Source organism: Ochotona princeps, chromosome 5 (genome assembly GCF_030435755.1).
Source record: "Ochotona princeps isolate mOchPri1 chromosome 5, mOchPri1.hap1, whole genome shotgun sequence".
Classification (NCBI taxonomy): domain Eukaryota; kingdom Metazoa; phylum Chordata; class Mammalia; order Lagomorpha; family Ochotonidae; genus Ochotona; species Ochotona princeps.
The window spans coordinates 51,975,531-51,989,374 of record NC_080836.1 but is presented as its reverse complement, the minus strand read 5'-3'; the positions used below and the strand labels follow the sequence as shown (position 1 = coordinate 51,989,374).

General features: G+C 48.0%; 1 pseudogene; it reads right to left on the bottom strand.

The window, feature by feature from the left end:
* Positions 1-3,730: 3,730 nt before the first annotated feature.
* LOC101534758 (26S proteasome regulatory subunit 4-like) lies at positions 3,731-4,860 on the bottom strand (annotated as a pseudogene).
* Positions 4,861-13,844: the final 8,984 nt, after the last annotated feature.

Here is a 13,844-nt window from a genome sequence, read left to right as displayed (position 1 = left end):
ATGCTTAATTGAGGTCTTCTTCATGTCAGTAAGCCACATGCCAATTAAGCTAATGTTTCCAGGCCATGGAAAGCAATTCAGAAGAATTGCCACGTCCTTAGAAAGCTGCAAAGACAGGGCTCTGGAGATGGTACTCTAAAAGTGGGCACAGGCAAATTTCAATATGCAAATTAATGCTATAAAATTAAGCCTCATTAAAATGCACTTACCAGTATAAGTGGAGGCTGATTTTGTAACCACATTTGGAATTTAGATTCTTACTACTCTCAAACAAATGCTATGTAAACATATCAATTAAGTAATCAAATGATTCTTTACCTACCTTCTACTTTCAACTTTGGCCTTCAAAATACAAATCCTGGAAAGATCCAAGGAAGGAAATGCAGTATCTATGCTACGAAAACATACTTTTTAAAAAATTTGTAATGTAATTATTTTCATTTATATGAGAGGCAGAGAAGGCCAGCACCATTAGTGTATTAGGTCAAGCCAATGCCTGCAGTGTCAGCATCCCATACAGGCATCAGTTCATTTCCTGGCTGCTCTATCTCTAATCCAGCTCCCTGCTTATTGCCTGGGCCTTGGGACCCTGCACCCACGTGGGAGACCTGTAGGAATCTCCTGGTTCCCGGCTATGGATCTGCTCAGCTCTGCTCCAGCCACTGCAGACATTTGGGGAGTGAACTAGAAGATGGAATATCTTTCCAGTTCTCCTTTTTTTTTTTTTTTAAGATTTTATTTTTATTGGAAAGTCATATATACAGAGAGGAGGAGAGACAGAGAGGAAGATCAACTATCTGTTGACTCTCCCCAAGCTGCATCAGCCAGAGCTGCGCCGATCTGAAGCCAAGAGCCTGGAACCTCTTCCAGGTCTCCCACACGGGTACAGAGTCCCAAGGCTTTGGGCCGTCCTCCACTGCTTTTTCAGGCCACAAGCAGGGAGTTGGATGGGAAGCAGGGCTGCCAGGATTAGAATTGGCAGCCAGTGCTTGCAAGGCGAGGACTTTAGCCACTAGATTATCATGCCAGATCCATAAATAAATAAATCTGATATAAAAAAAAGGATGGGCAGGAAGGAGGTGAAGGACCCTCCTATAGGCACCTTATCTCAGCCTCAGGTGTAACTGCTCCTTACAGCTGCCATCTCTATCTTATCTAGAGTTGTGTTTACTTTTCCTAGTCAGACCCTCATTACTTCCATGCTCAAAAATTCTTTCTATATTAAGCCTTCCCTACTTAAATTACTATAGAGTTTCAATCTTTTGACTGAAACTGCACTGACTTGGCATTTGGACATAAAGACAAACAGGTCAAAAGAAAAAATATAAAATTATGTAGGCCCTAAACTGGAAACCATAATGCTAAGGGAAATGAACCAATCCCAAAAGGTTAAATACCACATGTTTGCCTTAATTTAAGATGATATGATGTTATGTATAACATGTTATATTATGTATGTTATATGTTGTGTATAAACTAAAATTGAAATGTAAGTGAGGTGGTCACAGAAGGTGGCTAGGAACGCGCATTTACTTTTAACATATTGGTTACTCATTACTATGTCAATTAATTCCATAATGATGTAAATTTTTGCTGATGGTATGTTGGAGCTTTTAATTGATCGGGATGATACTCTGCTGGCTCTGTCTTCAAACCAGAGAGGGTATACCTAAGAAGCCGTTGAACTTCACTGGACAATAAGATGATGGACTCTATGTTTGGTATATGCTTGCAATGAGGGAATCTCAACTGAACTTGAACTGTGGTTATGCAACAAGGTGGAGGAATCCACTATGGTGGGAGGGTTCGGGGAAGGGTGGGGAGAATCCCAGTACCTATGAAACTGTGTCACATAATACAATGTAATTAATGAATAAAAAAATCCAAAAAAAAAATTATGTAGTCCCTGCAGGAGTGGTCTTCATGGCACTGTGGGTTGTTATCTCTTTGAGATGCCAGCATCCCACATCAGGGTGCTGATCTGAGCTGGGGCTCCTGCATGTCCATCCAGCTTCCCACTAATGCATGCTGGGAGCAAGAGATGAGGACTCAGATAGTTCAGTCCTGTCACCCACCTCGGAGCCCCAGACTGGTTCCTGGCTTCAGTTGAACTCAGCCCTGGCTGATGCAGGCATTTGGGGATATTTCAGTGGACTTTGAGTACCTCATCAAAAGATGGAAATCAGGACAGGCTGAACAACACTTCAGGCGAGGTTCGACAAGAAGCACCTAAGGTCTGTGGAAACACTGAGGTAGACATAATCAGCCAACACATCTTAGCATTTCTCAGGCTTGGCACGGTGGCCTAGCAGTTAAAGTCCTTGCGTTGCACACGCCGGGATCCCATTTTGGCACCAGTTCTAATCCCAGCGGCCCTGCTTCCCATCCAGCTCCCTGCTTGTGGCCTGGGAAAGCAGTAGCGGATGGCTCATAGCCTTGGGACCCTGCATCCGCGTGGGAGACCCAGAAGAAGCTCCTGGCTCCTGGGCTGGGATTGGAGCAGAGCCAGTCGTTGCAGTCACTTGGGGAATGAATCATCGGATGGACGGCCGGCACAGGCAGCTACAACATCACCAGCCTGCTCAGCAACCCCAGCTTCATCAGCATGGCCTCCAACATGATGAACAACCCGCAGCTGCAGCAGCTAATGTCTGGCATGCTCTCAGGCGCTCACAACCCCCTGGGTACCCCTGGCGCCAGTCCCTCACAGAATGACCTGGCCAGTCTCATCCAGACGGGCCAGCAGTTCGCACAGCAGATGCAGCAACAGAACTCCGAGTTCATCCAGCAGCTGCGCAGGGAGATGCACAGCCAGATGCCCAGCGCCAATCAGGAGCAGCAGGAGTGAGCCCGGCCCGGCAGCCGTCCCTGGCCGGCAGGAAGCCATGTCTGCCATCTGCCCCTCCCCACCCCCACGTTGCACTGCCCGAGAGCAAAGAACAGGAAACTGGACCCGCATGTCCCTGTTGGGATGGATGGTCCCCGACCCTTCCCCTTTTGCACTCATGGCCCCCAGCTCCTCCCCAAAGCGCCAGCAAGGTGTCTGCAGCACCGCCCCCTTGGGCCCAGCACCCAGCGTCCTGGGCGCCACCTGTGGCTGCAGACCCCAAGCTCATGTCGCCAGGCCCTGTCCTGTCTGTCCAACTCCCGCCCTCATGTCTTTGAGCTCCACCCTGTATGTCTCTAAGCTCCGCCCTATCTCTAAGCCCCACCCCATCCATGTCAGTCCCACCCTCATGCTGCCAAGCCCCACTCTCCCATGGTCCTGGGCCGTCCAGTTGGCCTCCCTACCAGTGGGTCGGGAAGTGGTCTCTGGGCTGGCTGAGCGGGAACAGGCGCCCGCCTCTCCCACCTCCCCTCACAGTCCTCACAGCAGCGGCTGGCACGTGGTGACCTTGGGCACTTGGCCTGTGAGTCCCACAGACATGTTCAGCACCACCCACCTCCCCTGGGGCAAGTTGTGGGCACTGCCCAGGGTTGTGGGCACCCAGTCCGGAAGGGTGCAACCGCCCGCCTGCAGCCCCTGGAGTGGGCGACGGGACACTGAGTGCATCCCTGCAGAACAAACACATCGTGACCTCTGGGGGAAAAAAGTGTGCTCTTTTATGGGAAAGAGCACACTTTATTGGGCAGAAAAGCGAGCAAAGGACCCTCACACTCGAAGACTCACAGGGCCTGGCTTCCCGGGCAGCCCTGTCTGTACCTCCCTCAGAGGCGGAGCGAAGGCAGGTGCGGTCCACTAGAGATACAGCCCCTCGGGCGTGCCTTCCTGCTTCTCATAGAGAACGTTCTCCTTGGATTTCTTGAAGTCTTCATTCGTGACTTTCATTCTGCGTTCCCGCAGTGCCATCAGCCCAGCTTCCGTGCAGATGGCCTTGATGTCTGCTCCGGAGAGGTCATCTTTCGCCAGGATCAAGTCATCCAGGGTGACATCATCAGCTAGCGCCATCCTGCTCGTGAATCTGAAAGATGCCCTTCTTGGTCTTCTCCTCAGGCAGGGGGAACTCGATCTTCCTGTCGGTGCGGCCTGGTCTGATAAGTGCTGGATCCAAAGTTTCTATTCGGTTTGTGGCCATAATAACCTTCACATCTCCTCTTGAATCAAACCCATCCAGCTGGTTGAGCAGCTCCAGGATTGTGTGCTGGATTTCTCTCTCACCACCAGAATTTGAGTCGTATCTTTTTTGTCCCAATAGCATCAATTTCATCGATAAATACGATGGACGGTGCATGTTCTTCAGCAACACGAAATAGTTCCCGCATGAGTTTGGGCCTGTCGCTGAGGTACTTCTGGATAAGTTCAGAGCCGACCACTCTCAAGAAATTAGCTAAGGTTTGGTTTGCCACTGCTTTGGCCAGCAGGGTTTTACCTGTGCCAGGTGGGCTGTAGAGAATGACCCCACTGGGGGGCTTGATTCCCATCTCTTCATAATATTCTGGATGGGTCAGCGGACGCTCCACGGATTCCTTAATTTCCTGGATTTGGTTGTCCAACCCCCAATGTCGGCATAGGTCTCCTGAGGGGCCTTTTCCACCTTCATCACTGTGACCAGGGGATCCGTGTCATTCATCAGCACTCCTATCACAGCATGCACCTTGTGGTTGAGCAGGACTGAGCAGCCGAGTTCCAGCAGGTCCTTGTCCACAAAGGAGAGGTTGCTGACAGAGTGCTCCGAGCCCATGGATGTCGACACGATGGCGTGGTTGTCGTCGATGATGTCCTCTAAGGTTCCTACTGACATCGGGGACCCTCTCAGGTCATCCACCTTAGATCTTTCCTCCTCCTGCTTTTCTTCTAATGCTTCATCTGTTCCTGATTTCTAATGAATTCTTCCTCCATGAGTAGTCTTTAATTCTCTCTAGCTTCTCTGTCTCTCCTCCTCTCTGTATATCTGACTTTCCAATAAAAAATGAATAAATCTTAAAAAAAAGTTTCTCACCTCTAGTCTGTCAAAGCTGACAACCTCTCAGAACAATCAAAACCACCCAAGTAACACCCTCAGAATATTCTTCCCCATATCAGGATTTCCAGGGTGACATCAAACAACCTATTCTGTCCCTGAGCAATGATGTAGTTTAACAGCAAGAAGTGACGCACTCCCCTGGACACAGGAAAAGAGTTTGAAATATATGTCTCACCCACATTCCCCTCCCCCCATTCCAAACCTTTCCACCCTATCAGAGACCCACATGGGTTGCAACCCCCTCACTCATATAATCAATCTTAAAATAATAATAAAAAGAAGTAAGTGTTCTGTAACTTGACTGTATCAACATGAATATTCTGGTTATTGAATTGCTCATGGAAGACACTCACCTTGGGAGAAGCTGTGGACATAGTACAAAGATTCGGGTCCGGCGGCATGGCCTAGCAGCTCAAGTCCTCGCCATGAACGCGCCAGGATCCCATGTGGGCACCAGTTCTAATCCCGGCAGTTTCACTTCCCATCCAGCTCCCTGCTTGTGGCCTAGGAAGGCAGTGGAGGACGGCCGAAAGCTTTGGGACTCTGCACCCGCGTGGGAGACCTGGAAGAGGTTCCTGGTTCCTGGCTTCGGATCGGCGCAGAACTGGCCGTTGCGCTCACCTGGGGAGTGAATCATCAGACGGAAGATCTTCCTCTCTGTCTCTCCTCCTCTCTGTATATCTGACTTTGTAATAAAAAAATAATAAAAAAATAAAATCTTAAAAGAGTACAAAGATTCTTATGAATCACATGCATCTCAGTATAAAAAGTTCAATTTACTTTAACCCTTTGAATTCTACATTGTTCTGAGACTAAAATTCTATTAAGTCCTACCAGATCCACCCGCTTTTCCAGTTCTGTCTAGAACATTCTTCTCACCACACTCCAGTCCAGCTGTACATGGTCCAAGTTTTGAGATGTCCCTATCAGACTCCAAACTTGGCACATGCCCTTTCTTCCTCCACGGATGTCATTCTCTCAATAATTCACCTTCAAGTTATCTGTTATCCCTGCAGTCTCTCCTGTGTCATCTCTCCCTTCAGTCATATTGGTTGGTGATGGGGACACATCATACAGGTGGTTCACATTCCACTGAGCTTATACCATTTGGACATCTGGGTCCAGGTTACTCTTTTGTTTCAAAGATTTATTTATTTTTATTGCAAAGTCAGACATATCAGAGGAGGAAAGACAGAGAGGAAGATCTTCCGTCCGATCATTCACTCCCCAAGTGACCACAACGGCCGGTGCTGCGCCGGTTCTGAAGCCAGGAGTCAGGAACTTCCTCTAGGTATCCCACACAGGTGCAGGGTCCCAAGGCTTTGGGCTGTTCTCCACCGCTTTTCCAGGCCACAAGCAGGAGCTGGATTGGAAGCGAGGCTGCCGGGATTAGAACCGGCGCCCATACGAGATTCCAGCGTGTTCAAAGCGAGGACTTTAGCCACTTGGCCACCGCCCCAGGCCCCAGCTTACTCTTGATGTATGCTTCCCTTTCTTTTGTGCCAAGTCTTAAGTAAAACCTTGTTGATATCTCAGGATTTCACCAGTTGTTTTTTTGGATAATAACTAAAAAGCCCAGATGGTAGACAGAGCCCAGTGGAAACTGCCCCGTGTGACAACAGGTTGGCTTCCTCTCTGTACAGTTCATTGTACAGAGTTCATTGATTTATTTAAAATGCAGAGCAGTAAAAAGAGACAGATATTCACAACAAGCAGAGCTGGCCCAGGCAGAAGCCAGAAACTCCATCCTGGCCTCCCACAAGCACGTGAGCCATGACCTGTTTTCTCCCAGAATGCCCATGAGTGAGGAAGCTGCACCAGAACCAGAGGCAAGACTCGAACCCTGGCTCTCCAATATGGGATGCAGGCATCCCAAGCAATGGATTAACACACTATCCCACAATGCCTTCCCCCTTATTTTGCTTTCAGAGAGCCCCCCACTCAGCTCCATAGTCTTCTATGAATGGGGCTGATGTAGGTGAAGCTCTCAGTGACCTCTGGACGTCACTGTCCTCTTCCACAAGTACTTGGTGTGGCTCCGCAGCCTTCAGCCTTCCCCTAAGTATGCTGCTGAATTGTTTCCAGTTTCAAATGGCACCAAAGCACAGCCTCAACACAGAGCTCAGCTATGTGATAACACCAGCAACAGGCATACAGTGGAAGACCGGAAGGAAGCAAAAACAATGCCCTGCAGTAGTCCAAAAGGACATCCTCAAGTCCCTGCATTGGTGTGCTTCCCACCAATGAGAGCCTTCTGGGCCCACTGAAGGGCCAGCCTCCTGGCAGGTTTGCTTTGTTTTGTTGTTTTTTTTCCCTCCTGTTGGCAGTTAATTCATCTTTGGCCTCACTCGGCTAAGCACTGCCTCTGCCCTGGTTCATCCTGTCGGCCTGGGTACCACAGCTTCAAAACCGCCTGCAGCAGGCAGTGGGTGTGTCTCTCATGACAACTACCAGGCATAATAAGCATGTGCCCAGGGCAGGAGTGACACTGACATGGAGGGGAGGGCCCATGTGGCAGACTGACAAAACCTCTACAATCCATCACCCTTAAAAGGAAGTACATATGATTCAGGCTGAGACCTGCCCAAACCCCAGTAATGATCACGTTAGCACTGGGGCTCTTCATGATAACAGCCAGCTGTGTTAAGCTAGTTCTATTCATGAACTGAATGTCCCACCAAATCAAATGGTTCAGTTCTCTGGTTGGCTCCCAATCGAATCGTTGGTTTTCATGGATAACAGATGTTCTGGATTTCTCTCTGTGCTTTGCTGACAAAGCTGTTGCATGCTTACTCCAAGTTTATTATCTTAGTTTAGAAGCTAAACTGCTTTATTTTCAAAAAAGAAAACAAAGGCTGATAGCTTAAAATATTAGAAGTTTTGAGGACAGGTGTGGTAGCATACTGGGCTAAGCCATCTCTGTGACACCTGCATCCCATATCAGAGTGCCAGTTGGAATCCCAGCTGCTCCACTTTCAATCCAACTCCTTCCTTGTCGGGAGCACTGCACGTGTGCCCTAAGATGGCGCTGAGACCTCTCCCCCCCCCCCACCTCGGAGCTTGGCAGTACACAGATTTCAGGAAGTGCCTTCTGATTGGCCCGTAGCTGCATGCTTAGCGCGTGTGCTAGGCGTGATCAGAGCTATGATTGGCGTGCCTGCCGTGTGCATCGATGACCTTTAAGCTGATTGGACTAGGATTGTATTTAGCAGTGGGGGTTTCAGGAAGAACGGTACAGGACAGGAAGACGGAGATGGACGGACGGACTGAGACGGAGGACAGGGTACGACTGGGACGGACGGACGGAGAGACAGAAGAACACTAGGAGTGACGAGGAGGTTGGGGAATAAAGCAGAAACAAACAGGAGAAAAAGGGAGAAGTCGAGTCGACTGGCTGGGAAACGGACTGGTTGGAAGAATAAAGTGCCTCAAGATATAGAACCTGGAGTGTCAGGTGAATTCTTCTGCGGGACGGAAGACCCCGACACTTCCTAATGCACTTGGAAGGCATCAGATGATGGTCCAAGTGTTTGGATCCCTGTTTGGAAGATCCAGCTGAAGTTGTAGGCTCCTGGCTTCAACCTGGCCCAGACGTAGCTGCAGTGGCCATTTGGGGAGTGAGCCAGCAGATTGAAAATCTCAAAACCTCTCTCTTGGGGCTGGAGTTGTGGCCCAGTAGGTTAAGCCTCCACTGGGAATGCCAGCATTCCACAGGGTTTGGTTTGAGTCTTGCCTATTTTACTTCTGATTCATCTCTCTGTTAATGCGTCTTAGAAAGCAATGAAATATGGCCCAAGTGTTTGGGCTCCTGCCACCTACACTGGGGACTGGAAAAAGCACCAGGCTCTTGGCTTCAGCCCAGTCCAGCTCTGGCCTTTGCAGCTGATGAAAGGTTAGCACTCTCTTTCTCTCTCTCTCTCTCACACACTCGTTCTCTCTCTCTCTTTCTCTCTCTGACTTTCCACCTCTCTCTGTAACTTTCAAATAATAAATGAATCCTTTTTAAAAAAAAAAAAACTCTCCCACCCTCAATTTTCAAATAAAACAATGAAATAATTTCTTTGTAATATTTATGTTATTAGAATGGCAGATTTACAGAGAGAGGAAGAGATAGAAAGATCTTCCATCCACTGGTTTACTCCTGAAATGGTCACAACGACCAGAACTGAGCTGATCCAAAGCCAGGAGCCAGGAGCTTCTCTCTATAAATCTGATCTGCCTTTCCAATAAAAATATTTTTTTTAAAGGGTTCTATCCCAGGAGTAGCACACATTACTTTCACTCACATTCTACTGCCCAGAGTTGAGTCACACAGAAATAACTGCAAGGAGGCTGGGGAAAGGAGTGGCAGTTTTGCCGCATTCCGTGAAATCCAGGTGTGCGGGCAGCACAAGGTCTACTCCGCCAGCATTTTATGAATAATACAAATGACGAAGCTTTTCTCTGATTACACCCCAATAGGTTTCCCAAAGTCACACAGCTAGCAGTGCTGTGCCCAAACCAGACCTTGAGCTCAGAGTGCACTATATATATTAACTCTAAAAATATTAGAAGAAAATATAAGTGGCAGGTGGAAGAAAACATGGAGATATATTTTCATTCCCCTGGAATAAAGATAGCACCTAAACATTCAGAAGTCATAAAAGTACATTTGGCCACACAAAACTTAAAATTTCTGAACTGAAAAATAAACATAAAGATAAGTACTTGGGGATAAATGCTGAGTATAAGCAGAAAATTAAGAGTTAAAGCTCCATAATGTGTAAGGATTTCCTACATGCCTTCTTAAAAAAAATGAGCAGGGAACATAAATAGGCAATTCACAAAAGAAAATCAAATACCAAAATAAAAAGATGCTCAACTCCACTAATACAAAAGCTATGCAAATTGAAATGTACAATACTATAAACCTATTAGATCACAAAAATTACTGAAAATTTCTAACACTCAGCCTTGGTAAACATTTTGAAAAATGGGTCTCTTCATATACTGCTAATGAGCAAAAAGCTTAAATTGCTACATCTAGGAGGCAATTGTGGTGCAGTGGGTTAATGTGCTACAAGCAATGCAGATATCCCATTTTGAAGAGCCAGTTGAGTCCCAGGTGATCAATTTCCAATCATGCTCCCTGATAATGTACCTGGGAAAGCAACAAAAGCAAGCCCAGATACTTGGGTCCTAGCCATGCACACGGGAGACTCAGATGGAGTTCCAGGAGCCTGGATTTGACTTGGCCCAGATCAAGTCACTGCAAATATCTGAAAGCAACCAGCTAATGGAAGATCCTTCCACGTCTCTGCCATGCTGCCTTTCAAACGAATAAACCCATTTTTAAAAATTGCCACTCTTCCGGGATCAGCACAGTGACAAACCAGGCTAATCCTGCACCTGCAGAGCCCGCATCCCATATGGGCACTGGTTCTAGCACCAGCTGTTCCATTTCTGACCCAGCTTATGTCCTAGGAAAGCAGCAGAGGATGACTCAAGGTCTTGGGTCCCTGCATCTGCATGGGAAACCTGGAAGAAGTTGCTGGCTCCTGGCTTCAGATTGGCTCAGCTCCAGCTATTGTGGGGATGAGGGTAGTGAACCAGTAGAAGGAAGAATTCCCTCTCTCTGTCTTATGCTATACCTCTCTATTTCTCTCCATAACTCTGCCTTTCAAATAAACATAAACCTTTTTTAAAATGGCTGCTTCTTTAAAAAAAGGATTTTATTTTTATCAGAAAGTCAGATATTCAGAGAGACAGAGAGGAAGATCTTCTATCCATGGATTCACTCCTCAAGTGGCCGCAATGGCCAGAGCTGTGCCGATCCAAAGCTAGAAGCCAGGAGCCTCCTCCAGGCCTCCCACATGGGCGCAGTGTCCCTAGGCTTTGGGCCATCCTCGACTGCTTTCCCAGGCCATAAACAGGGAGCTGGATGGGAAGCGGGGCCACCAGGATTAGAACCAGTACCCATATGGGATCCAGCACATGCAAGGCGAGGACTTCAGCCACTAGGCTACCACACCAGGCCCTAAATGGCTGTTTTTTAAAGGAAAACTTTGTGATATATATTAAAATATCAAAATAATTAGCAATTAAGCTAAAGTAGCACTCTAGTTTACCAAAGGAACTAGACATGTGAACAAAGCTGTCTAAATGACATTCGCTCAAATGTAGTATGTAAGTATTGGCATATTCTATAGAACAATACCTAAAAGGATAGTCCAATAAATTACAATATATTCCTCACATAGTCCTTAAAAAGAAGATTGCTTTATTAACTCTTGACAAGGAAAAAAAAGAGTTTTAAAAAATAAAAAATGTATTCAGTTTGATCCCATTGTTTATAAAACAAAGGTACTGAGTACATGTTTGCACATAGTCATGCATTAATGTTTACAAATGCATTGAGAAAGCTGTAAGAATCCTTTGGTTCAATGTTTCCTTTCATTAAGATACATGTAACTGGAACCTGGCTCGATAGCCTAGTGGCTAAAGTCCTCGCCTTGAACACACCGGGATCCCATATGGGCGCCGGTTCTAATCCCGGATACTTCCCATCCAGCTCCCTGCTTGTGACCTGGGAAAGCAGTCGAGGACCGCCCAAAGCCTTGGGACCCTGCACCCGCGTGGGAGACCTGGAGGAAGTTCCTGGCTCCTGGATTCGGATCGGCGCAGCACCAGCTGTTGCGGTCACTTGGGGAGTGAATGATCGGATGGAAGATCTTCCTCTCTGTCTCTCCTCCTCTATGTATATCTGACTTTGCAATAAAAATAAATATTTTTTAAAAAGATTCATGTAACTTTATTTGAAAGTCAGAGTAACAGAGAGAAGGACCAGCACAGTGGCACAAAAGCCTAATATGCCACCTGAGGCGCTGGCATTCCTGCACCTCCAAGTTCCGACTGCTCTACTTCCAACCCACCTCCCTGCTTATGGCCTGAGAACAGTTACAGAGAGATGGGGAGAAACAGAGAGATCTTCTATTCACTGGTTCACTTCTCCAATAGCCTCAATGGCCAGGGTTGGAACAGGTCAAAGCCAGGAGCTTCATCCAGGTCTCCCAGAGCGGTGGCAGGGGGTAAGGACTTGGGCCATTCTCCTAGGCCATTAGCAGCGAGCTGAACTGGAAGTAGAGCAGCTGCACACAAATCACTGACTGCCCATATGGATTCTGGCATCTCAGGCTTAATCTACCACACAACGTTGTCCTATAGCCCAATACATTCTCAATGCTGCTTCTCTGACAAACCTCTGTGTGCTCTCCTGTGAGTTTTTTCCTAATAAAAATGTATATGTTCATTCATGCATTTATTTGATTTCAAAGGCAGGGTGACAGAAAGGGAGAGAAGCCCTCCTCACCAAATGGTGATAGCCTAGTGGCTAAATCCTCACCTTGTGTGTGCCACTGGCATCCCACATGGATGCCAGTTCATATCCCAGATGCACCATTCTGCATCCAGCTCCATGCTTGTGGCCTGGGAAAGCAGTGGAGGACAGCCCAGAGCCTTGGGATCCTGCACTCATGTGGGAGACCTGGAAGAAGCTCCTGGCTCCTGGCTACGCATCAGCTCAGCTCCGACTGTTGCAGCCACTTGGGGAGTGATCCAGCAGATGGAGGAGCTTTCTCTCTAGCTCTCTGTATATCTGCCTTTCCAATAAAAAAAATAAAAAAAAATAAAAAAAAAAAAAAGAATAAATCTTTTTTTAAAAAAATGCAGGGAGCCAGGCAGGGCTACCCATTGCCAGTGCAGGTTTCTCTCCATGTTCACAGGCTACTGGGGTAACCCAACTATGCTACACAGGAGTGTCCCAGGAGGCCTGGCACCACAGTGCTCTTCCCAGCATGCCTGCAAACTCTGTAGGAGTGTTATGGGAAGGCTGTGCACTTGGCCATCACTTGATGGACCGAGATCCCCCACAGCCACCTCCCATCCCAGCCCCTGATGTATTCCTCTGCAGACTGAACCCGTGCCTCCCTAGCCTTCCTAGCCCAGCCGCCTGGAGAAGGCCTGGATGAGACCCACATCCCTGAGGGGCCTGAGATCCAGAGGGTGAGGAGGTAAAACTGGCTGGTGCCCAAGAGAGCATGCGGTCCCGGGGCAATACTTGCACTAGGCAGGTACAGATGCTAACATGGAATGGGGCACAAGAAACAGTCCCTCTTCTAAGGCCACAGGGTCACTAACAGGGGTTCCAGCCACAAAGCTGACTCTCACAAATCCACATGCCACTTTAGGGCACAGGATGTGACACAGGTCTTGGGGTGAGCTGTGGCAAACAAGAGAAGCAAACTGGGACCCAGTCAAAGGTTCTAGATGTTTTCTCCCAAGTTCTCCCCCTTTTGGTCATGCTGTGTGTATTTGCTTTAACTCTAGAAGAGCCACTAAAAGTGAAACGGACTTGACCAGGGTGTGAGACCTGGAAGGCAGAGAGGGTGCTCCTGAAAGTTCCAGAAGGGGCCTGCATGGTGGCTCAACTAACTAATCCTCTTCCTGGAAATATAGGCGTCCCATGGGGGTGCTGGTTCTGTCCTGGCTACTTCACTTCCCATTCAGCTCCCTGCCTGTGGTCTGACAAAGCAGTGGAGTAGGGGGCAAAGCCTTAGGAACCCCACACCCGTGTGGGAGAACCAGCTCAGCTCCAGGCGTCAGGGCCTATTGGGGAATGAACCAGTGGATGGAACAGCTTTCTCTGCCTCTGCATAAATCTTCCTTTCCAATCAAAATGAATTAAAAAAAAAAAAGAGAGAGAGGAGGAAGAAAAAAGAGGAGATATCCCAGGAGCAACCAATGCGGGTTCAGAGAGGCTCCCAGCTGGCCCAAGCAGCCAGGCCTGCCAGGCCACAGCGTTTCTCCCCACATACCACCAGCCCAGGCCGCAGGGCCGTGGCC